The sequence below is a fragment of the Stigmatopora nigra genome, chromosome 4, assembly GCF_051989575.1.
Source record: "Stigmatopora nigra isolate UIUO_SnigA chromosome 4, RoL_Snig_1.1, whole genome shotgun sequence".
Lineage (NCBI taxonomy): Eukaryota > Metazoa > Chordata > Actinopteri > Syngnathiformes > Syngnathidae > Stigmatopora > Stigmatopora nigra.
This window is the reverse complement of record NC_135511.1, coordinates 12,352,493-12,369,306: the sequence shown is the minus strand read 5'-3', so window position 1 is coordinate 12,369,306 and position 16,814 is coordinate 12,352,493. Positions and strand designations below refer to the sequence as shown.

General features: G+C 41.7%; 1 long non-coding RNA gene across 1 annotated transcript in view; it reads right to left on the bottom strand.

The window, feature by feature from the left end:
- LOC144195818 (uncharacterized) overlaps positions 1-14,600 on the bottom strand; it is a 57,993-nt gene extending 43,393 nt beyond the window's left edge. Inside the window, exons 1-4 of the long non-coding RNA XR_013326164.1 lie at positions 14,048-14,600; positions 10,596-10,697; positions 10,287-10,467; positions 507-699 (exon numbers count right to left, since the gene is read on the bottom strand). This is a non-coding gene — a long non-coding RNA (uncharacterized LOC144195818). The remainder of the gene's footprint in view (positions 1-506; positions 700-10,286; positions 10,468-10,595; positions 10,698-14,047) is intronic.
- Positions 14,601-16,814: the final 2,214 nt, after the last annotated feature.

The window sequence follows — 16,814 nt, the reverse complement described above, 5'->3', positions numbered from 1 at the left end:
TGATTACCGCAAAGCACAGGTATAAAATTGGGGTTAATATGCGAGATGAAACATACGCCTTAAAAGCTCTAAACCTCCATCCATCTGCCAGAAGATTCAAGGACTGGAAAGATGGTTGGTATTCAAGGGGCATACTGTATTTGATCATACTTGGCCTAATGGGTCTCTGGTTATCTTCTAAATAAAATATGACTTGCACACAAGAGGCATCCCCTAGAAATGGATGAAAATCTCAGTGTTGACAGACAGATTTTATGATTTTTTTATTTTCTTTCACGGCATGTAGTATGCATTCCCTTCTCAATGCAGCCTTTCTCCTATTTTGTGTGTTGATTCTGTTAACGGAAAATGATTTATTGAGAGTGTTTGTGCTTGCAGCGAGATTCAGATATTAGGTGGCTCATTTGGTAAGATCCCTGGCTCCTATCACATTTCAGGTCAATGACCCCAATGACCAGACAGCGGCACATAGCAAGGAAGAACATGCAAGAGAAATGAACACCAACCTGCTTTGTTCGTTGGCTGGGTGCACGAATGCCTGGATGGGATGACAGACAGATGGAAGGACATATTGATGGATGGACAGTAGCAGTCTGCTGAAGGTAGGTTTCACCAAAACACTCTGAGTTGTTTGAGTGGGTGTCAGGAGTTCAAATACACAAGTTGATCATCTCATAGGACACTTTGACAAGAGTTTGCCTGCAAGAAAATTGAGAAAATGTGTTTAATTCTTATTCAGATTGTACAAAAAACAAAACATTTAAAAATAGATGTATAAGTTTTGCTTCCCCCTTCTTTCTTCATTAAACTGGTCCTGTAGTACCCCATTAGCACATCGGTTTGAATGTGTGATTAATGTGAAAATTTAAAAAGTTGGTGAGAATCAAAGATCACTATGTTGCTAGTGGCACCATTAGTATTGGAGACACGACCTCGTGTCATTCTGCTGACACATTGGTTAATTGTGCAACAACAACCTGAAAGTCTGGGAAAGAAGTGATTTATTGGGGATCTTGTATATTGCTCTCAATTACATACTTGTCAGTCGCTTTACTTTTCCATTGTCTGCCTGCTGAATATCAACTCGTACATAAGTGATTTATTCTAGGTAAGAATAAAGGCAGATTTGTGATTGGCTGAGTAGCAAAGTACTGAGTAATATATTTTTCTAAAAATTACATTCATCTTTAACACTTCCGCAGACAAAAAGTGAGCAGCAGCATTAAAAACATTCAGTCACAGGGATTCGTATTTATGGGAGAAATTTAGCTCAGGATGGATGATCTAAATTTCCTAGGAAGCACTGGTAGTGAATTATTAGTAAAAATAATTGAGGGGATGCTACTGCTGTTAAATATTTTTTTTTGTTCATCAGATTGAATAAAGGCACATCCTAAAATGTCAATTTACATCGAGGCTAATAGATTTTCCCAACTATACATGATATGATCATAATTAGTAATGCAACTGCAAGTTCAATAATTAGACATTCCTAACCTCAGGCAAAGAGGAACATGGATTGTGAGCACCAAATTACATTTTCTAATCATTGTAGCTTCAAATGCTTACAAATTGTGTATTAATACAATTACTTAGCATTTGAATTTCTCAAAATCAGTCATTATCAACTTTTCGTTAGCGTGGGTATGTGGAGAGCGTGGTGGGATCCAAATGCAGGGGAGTAGGCGGACACAGGGAGTGAGGGGGCACAACTCTAATAACTAAGATTTACTCACAAAAGCAACAAAGCCGTAAACACAAAAACTGGGGCAAGTGACTAACAACTAAGAAAAATGGACCAAACCTTAAATGGAAAACACACTGGACATGAATGTAGGACAGGTACAGGACTGAACAGGGCAGAACCATGCACGATGTGTTCATTCTCCTTCATGCTTCTGCATTCTGACTTGTTTGTGACAGACGATTTTCAATCATGAAATATATCGTTTTAAACATTTTCCAAATTGCATCAATGGCAAATGTATTGTCAGCATAACCTTATACTGTGACAGCTTGGTGAATATATATATACCCGTGACGAATTTCACAGGGGCTGTTGGACATTGTGACACAACTAGATACTTTAAGGCAATCGACGCATAGTCCTTTGTATTGCTTACACCAACAGTTATTTTGTTCTCTTCTTTTGGACATAGTACAGTAGTTAGCGGTAGACCACTCTCCTCTTTCCAGCGCTCCCTTTTTCTCTCTCCTTGGGTCATTAGCATGTTGCTGATGGGGGTCGGTCATCCATTGAGCAGTACAGCGAGCTTTGGCTGGGGCTGTAGTGGGCCTGTCAGGGCAGGTCATTAAGAAAACGACAGGTCGGGGAATACACAGACAAGGTTGATTGGTTTCCTGCAGCCGTCAGCAGAGCCCTGCAGCATCTTTTGACCCTTTGAGCCTCATCTATCCTGTTCGTGCACACACACGACGCACGTACACCCCTGCTTTTGTGCACACACACACAAACAATTGCGTACAATCAACCACAAAAAGCCTGTTTATATAGATGCACAATTGTCCACATCACTTGCAGATTTAGGAAAGGTGCATAGTTTGAATAATACACAAGACAGCTTGTCTTTCTTGGGGTGAAAGAGAAAGACTCCATGAATCAACAATAAATGAAATTGCAGTTTTACGCTTGGAGTCAGCGCTGTGGCAACAGAGCAAAAGAAGCCTTTAAAGTTAACCTCGGTTTTCTCAAAAGGTCACAAGTGAGGATGCGTTTAGATGTAACGGAGTGCTCTGTCATGTGCACAAAGATGGAATGCTGTCTAGCATCCATCGCTGTTGTCTGATCCACTGTGAATGTCAAACCCGGAGGCATTGACGCCCGGCATCTTTCCGCCTCATCGTGCATACCCGACCCCCACTCTACCTGACCCCTACAGCCTGGAGCAACCCCCGCCCTACCTGGGAAAAAAAGCCTACTGCCTGGGGCTTATTTATTCTAAATAAGCCATATATAATAATGTTACATTGAATGTCAATGCTAGGATTGTCGGTGTACAGCTGATTTGGTGTGGTCAGTGGGGTAGTGCGTTATGTTTCAGGGTATCATGTGGCACTGACACATCCTCCCGCTTTCATCCCTTAGTGCAATCAAATGCATTAATGTGTAAAAATGTCATTTAGCACAACACATCCCACTGCAGGCTGCTTAGTAGATGCTGAGCGACAGATTAAAGTTTGAGTGACAGGCTCTGGCTGTGGCCTGGTGGTGAGTGCCAAAGAAACACAAGCAATACTTCACGCGTAGGCTCAGTCATGAAACCAGTTTCTTACTTGTGGAAAGGAATGTGGTGATAACATTCTCACTAACAACAACAACAACAACAACATTAAAGGAAATGCACAAACAGAACCAGAAACTCCCACACTGTGACTTTTGATGCACAATATAATTTCTAACGGGAACCGTCTTTGGGGTGAAGTGGCGTTAACCTCTGATCAACCCCGGGTCAACCACTTACAGTCCAGATAGAATTCATTACAGTTCAACCACTTCATCATCAACATCTGACTGAACAATTTCACACCCAGGACAATAGAAAACACTAAGCGAATGGGAGAGGTAAAATGCATTTAACTTACCATGTGATTATTTCTTTATGTTGATAAAAAAATAAACCAATAAACTGATACACTGATAGATAAATAAATCATTGCAATGGTAATACCGACTCACACCAATCACCTGAATACCGAGAATATGAAAGGAATATGCCAAAATGTATTAATGCTACTATGAGAATGTCAACTTGGCAGATGGGACAAAACTGCAGAAGTCATATCTTAACAGAAGCAAAACTGAAATCTACTTTATAGGGAAAAGCACTCTTTACAAACTGGCAAAAATTGAAATTTAGTTCTGGGGGCTCCTTTGTTGCATCTGGCTCAGAGTATCTTGGATCTGAGTAGTGAACAATGAAATCTCAAGATGAACAAGGTATCCTTGAGCAAAATGTGCTGCCCAAAAAGTTTGGACTCAACTTAAGGTCATGAGTTTCCAGCTGGAAAATGAACCAGAATGCACAGCCAAAAATATACTGCAGAATCTAATCATTGGTATCATTGGCATATTCTGAAAACTGCCAATCTAAAGCCTTTGCTCACATTCATTTTTCAATCGGCTTATTCCTCATTTTCAGAAATGTGAGGCAAGCATCCTACCAGCCCACCACCAATGTTGTCCTTTAGTCCGTTTCATTGTTTGTGGTAGCGATATAATTTTAACAACTACATATGTTTGATGTTGGGGAAATGGTTAAAGCCAAATCAGCCAGCAAAAAAGATTCATCTAAGGGAAAACCAGAGGGAGAAAATGGGTGTAACATGTACATTACATCAGATGTCCTGGCCTTTTAATTACAACAATGACAATTAAAGTCCGATTTGGACAAATCCACCCAATTTCTAATGCCATCCTGTCTTGCTTATTAAGCACCTTGGCGAAGCCATTATCAGAACCTGTACCTGTGTAACAATATGTAAATGACCAGCCATCTCTCTCCTTATTGCGGGCTAAAGTATTTGTCTCCATTTATGACAATTAACTCAGTCCCATGTATTTATACGGCCAATGCTTGTGTATGTGTTGTGCGGATGTTTTTAGGGCCAAGCAGCGAGACGGGGCAGGTGAACGATAGCAACTCTAATTAGCAGGGTGGTGGCTCCTGTGCTGTGGAGTTCAGGGGATGAGTCGTCAGGGATTTAAGATTCCTGGCTCAGTGGAGAAGACATAGAAAAACAGCGTTAATTGGTGGGAGTTATTTATAGAAACATACCTCTTTCAAGGTTAGTGGGTTAAGTCTGCTTAGTCTTCTGTGGGAGCCATCATGTTTAGTGGTGACAAACAGAATGCTGCCAAAATGCAGCCCTACCTTCCAATCCCTCTGGAGTCATAAAACCACATGTACACATACATTATTATGGCACATGCTCACTTTTGTGGGAGAGATTTAGGAAGGTATTGCAGCGTTTCCCACAGACTACCATTTTTGGTCAGAGAGACATAAGAGGTCATGAACAATTAAAGAAAGAAAATGTGTTTGGATGGGAGCCCCATCTTGATTTCAATTAAGCAATGACTAACATGAGCATTGCAGCACCTGCTTTGGACCCACCTTTGTGCCCTTTATTTAGTAATGACATTAGTTGTTAATTTATTTGTAAAGGGTCTTGTTCACCTATAGTCAACTATAGTTCAAAACAGCATATTGACTGCTGTAATTCCTTTTTCCTCACTCCGATCAGTGATTCCCTCCTAATTTATTGGGTTCTACCAGGCACAGGTGCGTCCCACCCTGACTAAAAGTCTATGGTGTAAGTTATGTGTAACACACCGGAAATTGGCTAAAGACTGTTTATCTCTCTCGGGTATTTTATTGTCTTGGAAATAAAAATAAAAAAGACAAATATATTTTGTAAACATTATTTTTCTATTATTATATCCCATTTTTTGGGACCTTACTTCCCGACATATCCCAGAGAAAAGGCTCAGATGAATAGATAGCAAGAAATAGCTAGGAAAACCAGAACAGGGAGGTTATCCCTTTCAGTTGAAACCCTCGTTGGAGGCATCTTCATCTGCCGCCCCATTCTCCCGAGGGCCCCCACTTCTCCATTTCATTAGTTTGTCAGCCTGCACGAAGGATTGTGCATTAGGCCTTTAATTTAGTGGATAGCCAGAGGCGGCCAATGCTGCCTAGTGTGACTCTCAGCTCCAACAGACTGGAATCTAACTAGGATCAGCTAAGCTAAACTTAATGCAGCCACACACACTCACACACACACACACACACACACACACACACACACGCACACACACACACACACACACAGATATGCATTCACGCAGTGAGACACATACTGCAGTCGTGCCAGAGGATTCTGATGGGGAGTTTTTTTTTTTCTAGCTAGTGGAAATGAACTTTGACTTAGCGAACAATACCGAATAACAGAACAGAAGGAAAATAAGATTAAATGATTTGCGGCTGTGCAATACGAATGCATATGGGATTAGAATTAGAAGACAAGAAGCCAGAGTAATATTAGAAGAAGAAAAAAATTACACAGCACAAATATTGCAAGAATCGTCTGGCCACTGGTTCAGGGTGTCCCCCAACTCTGGCAGCTGGGATAGGCTCCAGCACCCCCCGCAACCCTTATGGGGATAAAGCGGGTCAGAAAATGAATGAAAAAAAATTGGAAGAAAAGAAAAATACCTATCACAAATAGTAAGTCTAAAATGAATAACTTCTTCACATACTAAACTATCGGTAATTGCATAAACTTTTCGTGCAATTGAATGCATTCATAAAGTGCTATGAATGTATCTAGTTGGCAGATCAGCTTCTTTTAGTAAATCAAGCCCTATTTCTTTTTGTAACAACAGGAATAAACAATTTATCACCTTGTAGCTATCTATTAGTTGGAGCTGGCCCGAGGCATAGCAGGTACATTAACACTGGTGCAGGCAACACTTGTAGCGCACAATAGTGTATTATAAAAATAGTCTCACATTGCAAACATTTTGCCCTAAAGTATGACCATGTCTACTGAGTGGCCTTCATGAGAGAAATACAAAACTATTTCTAGCAAATATACACAATCCAGTCTAAATCTTTGTTAGTGAGCACATCTCATATACTAAGATAATGCTGAATAGAAAGCATGATTATTGCATCCCTGAAGCTGCTCACAGTAAAGGCTTATCAAACCACACAATGGCACAGATGTTGCAAATTTTGCAAGTAAGATGTGGAAATCCTGAACTTAAAAGAATAATAGATGTTTTTTCTTAATTTGAAATAAACTGAATCGCATATTGAGAAATTTCCCAAAATGCATTTTGGTCATAAAACTGGGCTTCATTCATTTTAAAATATATGTCAGATTTCTTAACAAGTTAATTTCCTCTCCACTATTCCATGCCTGTCATATGGTTTTATCAGCATCATGCCACGCTTTTGGGAATCTGAGGAGAGTGTGGGTGGACAATAAACCTACCAGCAAACATAAGCCACTGAAACAAACAACACTCGAACAAACAACAGTCATGTACACATGAGCTGCAATTATAAAGACGCAACCATGAGCGTCGGTCTGAATGCTATGCACCCACACAGAGGCTGGGACACATTTATCTGGAACAAAAAGCCCCCCCCCCCCCCCCAACACAAAAGGTACTCCTTATTTCCTGACCCCCTGCACATCCCACCCCTTACACACATGCACACTGGCATTACAGTTACTTTAAAGCATGAAGCACACCACAGTGTTGCTCACTCTCCCAGGTCGGCTCTAAGGCATCGCCCCTATTTTGAGGATCAGAATGCAGACTAAAGAGGGTGCAGTGGGTTTTAGTAGAATTGGGGGCCCATCTTTTGTTTCCTGTTACAACATGCATTTCATGGGGAGGCCTGGCTTCTGACCCCGCTGATCACACACTGCGTTGAAGCTCGGAGCTCTAAGGGAAAGCCCATCTGTGGCATCCATCAGTGCTGCGCTCTCCTGCTGAGGTACTGTCAGGAGCCCGAGGGGGGTAGTGGTGGAGAAGGAGAAGGTTTATGGAGGGCACGATAAGGGGAGGTTTTGGGGGATAAGATTTGCTCACAAATGGAGATAAGGATGGGCCAAGGCAAAATGAACAAATAAAGTTGACCAATGAAAGCTTCTTGTGAATTGTAGCTTCACTCAACTGAAACTTTTGGGGCAAAAGTCTCAGAAGTGGGAGTTAGGTGAACCATTTCATGGCATTAGAAAAGTTGATGGACAACGAAATGCTAGTTGTATAATGAGAAAGAATTATTACATAATCTTGCGTGAGCAATTTGTCTCTAATTGCATTCTATTATTTCGACTGCATCCAAGTGATCCCTAGACACAGGAGGAGCTACAACACATACAAATGGATTCCGATGAAACAATGCATTTGTTTTCTCTAGGCATACAAGGGAGGCTTTCAAATAGCAGAAGGCCACGCAAAAGCTACTGAGGGTGGAACTGAAAGACACCAGATGTTGTTCTCAGCCTCCTCTTTGCCACTGCATTTTCTCTGAAGCTTCTCTCAGTTGTTGCATTTACCCGAGGCGCTACAGAGAGATGAAAAAAAAGTATTGGTTTGAAGGTCAGTTTAAATAAAAATACTTCAGCAAGTATGACAGGCAGGTTGTGCTCTGGATAAATGTGGTGCTCCAATGCCAGCAAGCTGAAACTGATTGATTGACTTGCAAGATGTCACGGACAGGCGGGGGGGAAGCGAGAAGAAGGAGAAAGACAAAGCAATGGAGAAGAATATGGTGAATGGGATAGGGAAGATCCCTCACATGCATGTCCTGTATATATGCGTATTGTCGCAGGGATTATCCGCACGCACTCTCACACATGCACAAATGTACGAATACTGCTGGTCAGCTCTGGCCTGGTTCTGGTCAGTAGCCGATGGCCACGGCGGGCACAGGAGTCAGCTGTCAGCCCATTGATGGATTGATACAGACACCCCACGCCTCGATCCCGACACGCTCATGCCGCCCCCCACCCTCTGTCCCCCAGCTCCAGCAGCTGGCCCATGCCTGGTGGGCATGTTTGAGAGGAGACGTATTAAGGAGGGGTGGGAATGGGGAGCCGTCCTCCATCTTGACTGTGGCCTGTATTTGAGCATGCCCTCCTGTCACCCTCACTCAGCCACTGTGTTGGCTTCATATGAGATAGCTGTGTTGGTTATTTAGGACTATGAATTCTCTATCTCTTCATCTGGCCTGCTGCCAGCAGTCAGCTGGAGGTCTGTCTGGTTCATTGTGGGTTTACTCACATCCTTTTTACTTTTTGTCAGTAGGATGTAAAGGCATCCTGTATTATGAGTGGCTTGAATTCTATTACTTGAAAAAAACAAGACTTTTTCCAACTGACTCAACATGTTGCAAAAGTATTTCAAAGCTCCGCACTTTGTAACATTTTAGTTTACAGCCCCGTCCTCCAACACGAAAAAATATAATCCAATGACCCATATTTTTAAACCTCAACACGGCTATCCTCTAACTAGCCTGTAAAATACAAAACGGTGTCAACCTGTTTAAAGTTTTCTGTGCAAACTATTTTGTATTTACATGAATATGACCTATGTGCTGCTATATTTCTGTCTGTCCTTTCCCAGCATCTCCACAGCCACTGTCTGTCTCCTCTTTTCTGTGTCCTGTGTGAAGTGTAATTGAAGGAGCAGTCTTCACATGGCCCACAGGCATGGAGGGGACATTGTGTGCGCTGTGGCGGTAAATTGCTCTTCTTGCCTCTGCGAGCCTATACCTCTCCTTCACTTCTCCTCCTTCTCCTCTAGTCATACTACTGCCTATATTCTTACCACTTTATTAGTCACTTCTCTTTATCATTACCCCTCCACCCCCATTTTCTCCCATCACTTCACCACAGTTTTCTCCCGTAAAGCTATTTTCTGATCTTCTTCTTAAAAGTACTTGGCTTGTATGATTTTAAAAGATTGTATTTCTTTTTGACAATTGAAAGAGATGAAATACAGAACATACCAAGTGAGAAAATACATTGAAACACTCATATTTATGACTGTAATCAATGACTGGAGTGATGGAAAGGGGCCACAAATTATATCAAGTCATATAATGAAACCACACAAGAAAAAACCTTATTAAATGACAATTCTTGTATCTTATTTCTGCAAACTGGCTGCAGCCCAAAAGTTGCTGAGGGTACATGAGAAAAACAAACTAAAGATTGTTGGAGAATGCACTCCCTTTTGGATAATGAAAGTGACAGAAGATCTTTGATAAGGGATATGTGAAAACTCTCCAATATCAAGTGCGATTTGAACAGCCTGTCTGGAGAGAAGCATATAAACAAGAGGAAGAGGGCCACCGAGAATACATGAGATGGATTGAGGAAGAAAAAAAACCTGAGGGAGAGAAAATAGGGAATGGGGAGAGAGGTATACGGGCCGAGACGAAGAAGCGCATGCTTCATTAAGTGAGGAAGTAATCCTGGCTAATTAAGGCTCTCCATGACAGCACTGTCAAGGATGACTGATCCTTCAAATGGCACCTCTCTCTACTGACTGACAGCCAGTCTGCTCTCACTCTTTTCTAGGTGTGAACTTTTGTACTTATTCCCACAGCTTTTCTCCTCATTGCCAAATGAAATTGCTGTCCTTTCTTTTTCTATCTTAATTAAAACCATTGGAAAAGGGGTGGAACCAAGCATATTTTTGTGTCTGTTTGTGTGTATGTCTGCCGTAATTGCCACAGTACCTGGGTAAAATACTAAAGGAAATCAGTAGATGGAAGGCACAGCCCATTGATTGCTTGACTAATTAATCAGGTGCATTGGCTTCATGTAGATCCAGCCTTATTGAGTGGAGGCTTGGCTCAGGGCCCTTTATGAGTCCATAATGATTCTTCGGCCCATAGGGTCATCTAGCCTTTATCATAGCTGTGGAGAGAGACAAAAAAACAATGAGTTTAGAAACTAAAGCAGTCTTTAGGTTTCAATATTTGTGATTAAAAGTTATCTTCACACTCACTTAAAGAAATCTATACAATTAAAGTATTTCTATTCACCATTTAATGCATACTGTAGCATTTATGATGAGCATCAAGCAAGTCCAAGTGTGCGATGACCTATAATGATCACAGAGAAGCCATGTGCTTGTTGATGTCTTCCTGTAGTGGATCAGACAGAAAACAACAGTCTTAGTTGAATGCAACAATGGCCAAAAGGCCATGTTAGGTGACCCAGACACCTAGGTTTCATCGTGTGTCCGGTCTAACGGTTAATCCTCGTCCCAATCACACGGCCGGCCTGACACTGGTTCACTAAGCGCCACCCATGCCAAAATGGGGAAATGCATTGGCGTGCTTGTTAACATGCCTATAAAAGTCCTGTTTGCATTTCAGCAGGATTGTTCCGCTGTCTTGGCTCACAAGAGCTCACATGAGCGAGCAAGCACCCACGCATTGCCGAATATCTCGGGTCAGTGGTAGAATGTCACAACAGGTGTTTTTTAACGGTGTGCATTGACACACTGTTTATCAAAAACAAATTTAAATACAGGTCTGCCTCTATTTTCTTACAATAATTGTCTATTGTTTAAAACAACACAGAGCTGTGATATTTAATTGGCTGTCTTAGCATTGGCACTGTATTGGCTGATCACATGTTGGCAAAACAAATACAATGTACACATATTGAATCTAGCTCAGGGTATTGACTATCATTGATTAAAGAAGGTTAGCAAGTTCATCGGAATTTCCCAACAACTGTCTGTTGGGTGTTTTGTTGCTTTTGCTGAGATAGACAACTGTGCTTGTCTTCTATTCAATCCCATAAGCTCTCCCTGTAAGCTCCCTGGTTCCCTCAGGTGGCTGGACCGGAGTTTGAACACTAAGACACAGGCAGTAAAAGTTTACAGTGTCATAAAGTAGACTCACGCAGACCAGCCTTCTAAAGATAACGCTAAATACACAGTGATTACAGTGTATGGTCAGTAGGTTGGAACTTGGAATAGCACAGAGATGATTTGCTGTAGTTTGTCCTTAAGTGTACGACATAATGAGCATGATTTCTTTTTAGCAATATGTGCTTCTGCCCTGGCACGTGTGGGTGTATCCACATGTATCTTATGCATTGCTGGGTTAACCACACGTTTCCAATGCAGGCATTTTTTTTTTTTTTTTACAAAGAAGTATGTATTCAATAATTAGAACATGGCTCATTGCCTGTAGCCCAGAATGGAATGCGACGAACATTGCGCAATTGCTAAATAAGAATCACCTTTGAGAAAATTGCTTCTATCTTGAGCTTAGATATCATTTAATAGTGTGTGTGTGTGTGTGCATATGTGGGAGTGATTGTGTTTTAGAGGCATGAGCACATTGGGCCATTTTTAACCGCAGTCACAAGACGCCAGTATAAGGTTAGAAAAGAGATGAGCCTCTGCTCTCAGAATAGTCCCTAGGAGGCCATGAGGGCCCCACCACTGACCCTAGCTTGCATTCCAGTTGGCAGACAAACAGTTGTTGGATCAGACATGTTTCCGTATGGCAAGGGACACGACGATATTCAGGGGTGGGGTAGAGGGCTAGATAAGATGGGTTGATGCACTACATTTTACCACAGGACAACTGTGCTTCATTTGGCACAACCCTATATGGAGATGAGAAATGGGATTGTAATGTGAGATTATTTTTTTTTACCAGAGGAAATTCAAACAATCACTTCAGTTGATATACATTGGGATACAAGATTCATTCTTAACAGAGTGTAAAATTCAGTTCAGTTTGATCTTGTACTATTTAAGCTGAACCCAACTCTGTGTGTTTCTACAATGTGGGGGAGTCTTGGCAAGGTGCATACATGCTTGGTCACGCTCACATTCACACCCTTGGTCAATTTAAAATCTTCAATAAACACATGCTTTTGGACTACATGAGTTGCTGGTGTAAATCCATTTGTTCCAGTGTACAGTGCTACTGAAATATGGACCATAGAATTAAGTAAAGATGAATGCATGACACAGAAAACGGGCAAAGATGGAAGCAGACAAATCATAAATAGTTTCTAATGCTCAGAGTTAAGTACCACCTTCAATATCACATTGATATAGCTGATATCTTAACAAAATGTGTAAAAATAATGGTATTACATGCACTTCTAGGGAATTTTGGATGGTGGCAATTCATTGAATGTTGCTTCATGGTTGCAACTTGTTTAGCAGTCCACTGCAATATGACTGTCACTATTTATTGTTTTTCCATATATTTTTTAAAGCGTTTTGTGGTTGTTGTGAAAACAGTTAAGTTTGATTGGGATGCCATAAAAATTAGATTGTTGTTGATACCTACTCAAGGAGTGACTGGCGCCTTCTCCACCCACAGTTTTCAGGCATTGTGGCTATTCTACTCATTGACTCTTCACTCACAAGCCAGCTTCTATGACCTCTGAGTGACTGTCACCTCCACTAACTACAAGTGTTACAGCCACAGAGTTCAGAGACTAGCTGTGGATATGGAGATTGAGCACTGGTCTGTTTTTCCCTAGTGGGATCGGGTATATGGAGTGGTATGGAAGTATTGTATAGACTCTGTCTTTTATTTTCAACACCCTACTCCCAGGTGGTGACAGCTCAGTGCTAAGTGCGGTAATAGGCAATTGATTTTGGTCCCTTTTTTTGACGGTGGCTAGACATAAATCAAAGTGTCTGTCAGGACCTAAATACTGGGGTGGGGCGTGAACAGGGTTCTGTTTGAACTGGGAGAGTGTCAACAATTAATCCAGCCTCTGATCTGTGGGCAATCGCTGTGTGACCCGTAATCTAAACCCAAATGGGAGCACAACTCAAATCAACACAGATGATGTCCATGTTAAGCAATTGTAATACACAATCATTACATTTATTTGGCCCTACAACTACATATACAACCCTGCTTTCATGTTAGAACTGTAAACCTGCTGATTTACAACCAATTGCAACCCAACACATACCATGATTTTTGTCTCAGTATATCCTCTATCATTTATTTACATTCCTTATTCCTAGAAAACATCCAATACTCTGTCTTCATACAGGCACATCAATGCCATGCTAATCCTGTTAATGCAATTATGGTAAATAAGGACAATGCTTCCACCTAAACAAAACACAGAATGTATGCCTTCGCCAGGTAGTAATGGGGGGCCTTCTGATGCAAGCAGGGTTCCCAGTGGGAGTCCTGGAGATCTCCTGGGATACCTTGCAGCTTCCACACCCCCTATTGGGCTGCTTCAACCAAAACCTCTCCGTAACAGAGCTCTTCTTCGAGTAGCCGGACAATATAGATGGGACAATGGAATCTTAACTGCAGAGTATGTGACAGCTGCAACCATTCCATTATGAAACTCAAGGAAATGTACTCAGAGGAAAAGGCTGCATGGTCTATTTTGCGTCACGTCTAAGTATTGAACAGGGATCTGCCCGATTACTTTGTGGCTTGACCTGCTCATTATTTCTGAAATGGTCATGTGTGGCGCTTACCTGTTAACCCATTTGTGGTAGACACCGGTACCTCCTCCACTATGAAAGAGATGATCTGTTCCCTGCAAAGAACACGGGACTGGAACGGGACGGGGAGGGGGATGAGAAGGGGAGTATGTTTTTGAAACAGTTACAAGCTGTTTGGATTAGGCCTATTGCTGAAGACACATGGAAATGATGGGCAGCCAGGACGAAGGGAGGAAAGGACTTGGTGGGGGAGAAATAGAATAGAGCAGGAGAGACAGATGGGGAAGAAAGGTGGTATGGAGAGGTTGAGTTGAGGCAATGGGGGAGGTGAGGAGAGTAGAAAGGTCGGAGACTGGAATCTCAGGATCTAAGGCTCTCTTGGTCTGATGGTTCCCAGATGTTGTGGACCCTCCTTGGCCCTCCTTCCCCCACAGTATTTTTCTGCTGTGATTAATACACAGGAGCCCAGTTAGCCGTTTGGGACAGATGGGTCAGTGGTTGTGTGGAGATGGGCCTCCTGTGAACCAGGGAAATGAGAGTTGAGAGATATTCTCTCCTCCCTGCAACCAAAGGACAGAGGGGTTGCCTGCCAGAATCTGCAACAATTAGGAGAAGACTTTAATTAATACAAAATATTTTCCATTAGTTTAAAAAAACATGTTATGTTATATCGGCCAATGCCAGATAAAGTCAAGACAAAAACTTTTGGGAGTTGCGAGAGTACAAGACTATGACTGTCTGTTTCATCAACTTATTCTTTTCAATGACTGCTTCCGTGTGGTTTTGTAAACTTCATTAGATTCAACTGTATGATATTAAGAATTTCAAGACCTGTGTAAAACACTGTCCTGTGATATAGAGCACACACCTCATGTTTGAATGAAGGCTTCTGTCCTCATCCACTTAGAGTAGTCGATGAAATGCTATCGACCCATCACTCTGCTCCATACTCAGCATCCTTGCTGCTTGGATTCTCTGTGGCAAAAAAGACATTAAAAAAATACAGTGAGGCAATATATTGCGTGAAAAAAGTTGTTGACTGGCCTCTGAAGTACACATTTATCAGTGTGCCTTAAGAATTCACAAATTGAAAGAACAGTCATTTGACCATCCACCACAGTTCACGAACAAAAGCACCCTACAACTTCATTTGTTGATTTCATATAGAAGCCAGCTACATTTGCAGCAAAAGAAAACCATTTTTAAATCAATTTCAGTAAGTCAATTTGTCCTCGCAAGAGTTCAAAATAACCCAAAAGAATGTAATTTGTACATGAAGGTACTTTTGCTAAAAATGCTAGTGCAGCAAAGGCAACATGGATGCACCCACAGAGATGTGATTTCTGGGCATCTGTTCAGCAGTACTACAGAGTGAGCTGGATCATTCCCAGGGTTCTTATCCCAAATTGGTGTGTCAAAGCTGTGTGGCTTAAAATGCCCTGTAGAGCTGTTTATTGCCATTGAGCCCTTAATTTTGACTGATGTTAGCATGTTCACTCATAATCTGGTGCTTTCTTGAGTAAAGACTTAAGGTGAGGATATTTCACAGACGCCTTCCACTTAATTTGTGGTCATGCTTACTGAGGACATTCTATCTCTCAGAGCGGAAGGCTGCATATCCTCGAGCGGATGACATCAGGAGAGGATTCAGATGACCATTACTGGAGACCCAAGGATGGGAATATTGTTCTGCTCAGTTAAGGTGGGGGAGTCTTTATGATCGGGATTCCACAGCTGCTTCATGTCACTCCTTGACCCTCTGGCCCACCACCCCCTACCCGTCCAAATAAAATGTCTAGACTGAACTCTGTGTCCCTCTACCTCACAGAGGCAGACACAACAGCACATGAGATAGATAAAGCGGAACCTCTATTCCCCAAAAGGATCCTCTTCATGTGAGCCTCTGAGGAGTTTTTTAGATGTTGCTCATTCTGACAAGATACTGTGTCTATTATGGCCATTAATAAATAAAGCATGGCGATAGGGCAACCAAAGTAATAGCTATCACGGTTTTAGTTATTTGACCACATGGATTAATTATTCATTGTTTATTCCAAATTATCTTTCATTTGAGTATACATTTTTAGTTGGGCATCCCTTGTGAATAAATCCAGTAGCATATGATTTTTCACAGGCAACACGGGTGATTTTATGAGCGGGAATGTGTAGAGCTTCAGCGCAAAATGTACTGTAAGGGGTTGGGGGAAATACTTGATGATCATGTTCCTGACATCAAAGAATAAGTACACCAAAGTCAACAGCCAAGCAGTATTAAACATCAACTGAACGACATACACACACGCTCTCTTCCGCTCTCACACTCTGCCTTGCTCACTCAGTTTTAAGAAACACAGCAGGTCCAGGGAGAGAGATAAATTATGGGCCTTGCAGCTTTTTGAAGTCATCTCGCGTCAACACCAATAAAAGCCAAAGCGTGGTCTGCCTCACTGCTCTTAAATTAAGTAATTATTACCCCTGGTGTGACTTGGTCATGTGCACTGTAGCAACTTTGGGGCTGGGTAAGGCTGCAAACCTGAGGTCAGCAAAGAGCAAAGGTAATGGGAACAAGTGCAGCATATGTCCTCTAATGAAGTATAAAGACCTTGAGTATGTCTAAGATGAATGATTTACTCTGATGCTGCGTTAACCTCAAAGGGTTCGTATCTCGTGGATTCATACATTCATTTTCTATTCTGCGTATCCTCATTAGGGTGGCAGGTGAGCTAGGCTAAAACATGTGACAGCAAAAACAAAACTGTTGTTTTTAGCAGTTCTTTAATGATTCAGTGTTTTGTGGACT